General features: G+C 39.6%; 1 pseudogene; it reads right to left on the bottom strand.

The window, feature by feature from the left end:
• Positions 1–1,041: 1,041 nt before the first annotated feature.
• Positions 1,042–3,053, bottom strand: LOC148825090 (uncharacterized; annotated as a pseudogene).
• Positions 3,054–4,298: the final 1,245 nt, after the last annotated feature.

Raw genomic sequence — 4,298 nt, 5'->3', positions numbered from 1 at the left:
TTTATGTGTGCCTTCTTTGGTGTGTTTTTTGAAAAGTTATCTCTAATTTATAGAACCATTAATGCCAGAAGACAAGCCTGCAATCCAAACTTCTTAACAATAACAAACACTTATAACGTCCACTGAAATATGTCATCCTATGTTTCTGCTGAATCTAAAACTACATGTCCTGCTTAAAAAACCCTTTCATAGTGATAGTTTGCATGCAGAGCATACTCACCAAACTGGGGTTGGCAAAATGTACTGTACATATCCATGTTACTTCATTCTTTGCGCTTTCATACTCTTCTTTTGAGATGCACAATTCATGGAACCAGTTTTCACAACTGTCACACTGAATCTACACGGACAGTAAACCTTATATCAGTTCAGCTATCACATTTCACTGGCATGTTTTGTTATTATGTGCGTACATTACACATACAGATAGAGATGATGTTCACTTACCCAGTTTGTCTGCCGCACCGGTGTTTCTCCACACATCAGGCACATGTCCTGGAGAGGAGCTATAATAAACATGCCAAATAGACTGATTTTTCCAATGTTATCTACAGATCATTGTTGCATAATTGAAGACAGTTTGATAGAGACCTTTTCGTATGCACTTTCCTGATTAGGTGTTCTACTGCTTCTTATACCGCACATTGTCATGTCTCAGAATACTCCTGTCAACACCTGTTACCCTTTTTTGCGTCAGCGTGTGTTGCTATGATTTTAGGGGGGCACATGATAACACAGCTATGTTCAACCAGCTTGCTTCACTATGGGCAATTTAGACCCACACTTTTCCCAGACAATGGTTGTGTCAACCACGACGAAGGCCAAAGTGTCATTGAATTTTAACTGTGTGAAATGTGATTTAATTAACTTTTCATCACTGTGTTATATAGTACAAAAAGAATACCCAAATGAGTTCTGCATATAAATAAATTGAGAATCTTTTTCATCCAGACTTGTTACAGAGAGAGAACATGCTTCAGGAAAACAATATACACCAATAAACGTAGGCAATGAGGATCAAATGGTACAATACCTGAAGCTTCAAGAATTCTGATTGACAGGTCTTCCCGCAACTTTCTTATTTCTTTGGCACTGCTGTTTATTTCGATATATTTTGGAATATCCGGGTAATTGTTCATGATGTCTGCGCCCATCTAACAGACAAAAGTTTGTTGCAATTATTTCCCTAAAAATCTCTCATACAATAGTTTTAAGACAGTCCAAAATTTCGGCGTGGAAAGGTTATGCTGACCTGCATCACAAAGACCCCACAGCTTGAGGCATCTGCTTGCCTGGTGTGACCAATCACGCTTGGGTGCCAGTTGATATTCAACCAGTCTTCTTTTCCTAGGACATTCCTTCGCATCTTAAAAAAGTCCCTGTGAATCAAAACAATAGGTTATTGATAAATGAGGAAATATTTGTCATGCTGAATTTGAACCTGAAATGTATGTGTGTCCCTGCAGAATTTCACCACGAAACCAATGCTTGATTTCTTACCTGAACCTTTTTGCCGCTGCAGTGGAGTCTGCCATCTCGTCACTCCCCATAGGGTCGACCACAAAGACATTCTGGGATGGAGCATACAGATACTGCAAGAAACAAAGGGCCCATCATCAGACGTTGCATTTAATGTGGGGCCAGACACACAGGCAGTTTCAGGAGTTTTATGTTGTGAAAACAAAGGTTTTTAATATTTGAATATTTTATATATATATATAATATTTATATTTATATATTATTTAACATTTAATATTTTGCAAACCTCGGCAAAGACAGTCAGGAAATGACCTAACAGTACTTTTTTTCCTACATGACACTTTGACCTGCTTGGTTGTCTGTTCATTACACAGCAGTATTCACAATAATAATTTAGGAAAAGTGCACTGTCACCATTGCCTTGGACACTCACTATCAATGTCCACCTTTTTTAACAGGAGAGGAACACATACATTGTGACTTTGTAATTTTTTTAGATACAACAAGGATAATCACTTGAACTGTAATGGTTCCAAGTGTAATTATAAACCTACGCTGTTTTGGATTACCTGCACCACACTTACCAACAACTTCCAGTGGACACCAGTGTTAAAAAAGCTAATAATGGCTTCATAGTTTTCAAAGTTGACCTGTAATGAAAAGATTGACAAGATTAGTACAACAGGCTGCCTCACAGGGATGGTGTGCTACCTTTGAATTTTGATTTCTGACTATAAAGGTAGTTTCTTCAGGCAGCACCATGGTCACAGTTGTGACCTGTTTTGATTGCTTGTAGCTCTCCTTGTTTCTCTATTGATAAAACAATCATCAGTTAGTGAAAAACCATGTTTGCCCCTTACTAATGTAATCCATCAACATTTGTGTTTGATGTCCTTACCTTGGACAAACGTTGTCTAGCCATGCGCTCTCTATTCCCACTCATGATTACACTAGTTGTGTAGTGGTTCATTAGGAAAACCTTCTTCCCCAAGTCCATGGATTCTTTCGCTACTTGAAAGTAACACTCAATGGTCTTATGGAAAAAGCAAACACAATTGAGGAAGATGTGATTTCACGCACTCACACACATTTGATTACACAAAAGCTCAGGAACCTTAACAAATGCATGCAATCAAACACTTTTATCTTACCTCGCCTATGAGCCACTCATCTGGTTTCAGAGACACAAACTCCGAGTGTCTGAGAATATATGTGTCTGCACCGTGCATGGATGGCAAAACTGCAACCACTAACTCACTCGGATTGATGTTCCAAAGGGCGTGAACCTAAAAAAGATTTACCAAGCCAAAAGCATACACAAGAGATCACTGGAGCTAACATAATGAAAATTGAGATTACACACCACTGTCAACAAGTATAACAAGTTAGAGAGAAACGACAAAGAACACCTACAGTAGTAGAAGATGACATTCATAAGCTCTGAAAAAGAAGTGAATGTCCACACAGAGAAATATTTGAAATACAAATCCTACCTTCTTTCTGAAATCTGTTTTCTCTTTTATAAGTTTTGAGATGGGGCGTGCATCACAGTGTGGTGTGATCACTTCAGTCATGCCCACGGCAGCTTGCTTGGGTGACACTTTCCCTTCTTCTTTGTGCTGCCATTCTTTACATTCTGTGGTTCCTGCTTTCCCCTGCTGTACTTGCAGGCCGTTGCTGTCATCTGGAGATTTTTCACTTGTTTCAATATTTCTATTGCTAAATTTTTTTTCCTGTTTTCTCATTTTTTGGGGGATTCTGTGGTGCGCTGTAGAATTTATTTTTTGTTTCTTTGCCTACACCTGGTGCTCTCTTTGCCCATTGTTCCTGTGCATGTTCATGACGTGTCTTAGTGGTGATCAATGGTGCCGTCAAAACCTTTTTGGGGAGAGCATTTTGGATTATATGTTCTCTGTACCGGCCTTGGAGGGATTGTCTCATTATCATAATAAACTCTGCTGGCCTCAGTTTCCTCCTGTGCTGAAGTATTGAATGCTTGACAATGCCAAACCAGGTCTCAACATGACAATTAGTGGCTCTTGTTTGTGCTACCTCTGACATTGATATGTCTTTTTTGCTGTCTGAAGCATATCTTGCCAGGTCACCCAACAAAATTCCACTCCACAGTGGAAATAGTGCCATGTATCTTTGCAACAGAAATCTAATTATATCTTCACAGAAATAGGGGTTCACATTGTGTTGTGTACCATAGTCATCATGTCCTTGAGCTGATATGCTGTCTTCATAAATACCTTTGAACTCCACAGCGAAAGGAGAGCGGCCCAGGCTGCCTCTCATTTTTGGGTACAGTACCTCATCTGTGTCTTTGACTTCTGCTTCCTTTTCCATCTGGTCTGGTGTGGTTGTTTGAGAAATGTAAGCATTAAGGAGGCAGACACTAGATTGGACTTCAGTTGTGAACCTCCTGCTTGAGAGTACAATACACATGTGTTTGAAAACATTTCTGGCGACACTCAAAGTTGTGCTGTTTTGCAGGATGACAAAGGAAAATGTTGCAAAGTCTCGCAGTCCTTTGTCTGTTGTTTTTTTACTAATTGCTTGAAAGACAGCCTTTATGACATGGGCAGAGCAAAGGTGCAGAACAGTGAACATCTGAAGTTCTGTGTACTTATGTTTGCCTTGGCAGACTTTCATTGCACGATTTAAGTATGCATGGATGGTGTCCCCATTGAAGGCAAAAAGAACACTGTGAATCAGGGCCCAGCTGTAGTCAGTTTCTACATGCTGCACTCTCTTGGTAGTACATGTTGAGATGTCAAACATGAATTTATGTAGCCAACGTTCTATACTGACAATGG

This window comes from Atractosteus spatula, chromosome 10 (assembly GCF_055471065.1).
Source record: "Atractosteus spatula isolate fAtrSpa1 chromosome 10, fAtrSpa1.hap1, whole genome shotgun sequence".
Lineage (NCBI taxonomy): Eukaryota > Metazoa > Chordata > Actinopteri > Semionotiformes > Lepisosteidae > Atractosteus > Atractosteus spatula.
The sequence above is the reverse complement of the archived record's forward strand: the minus strand, read 5'-3'. Positions and strand labels throughout refer to the sequence as shown.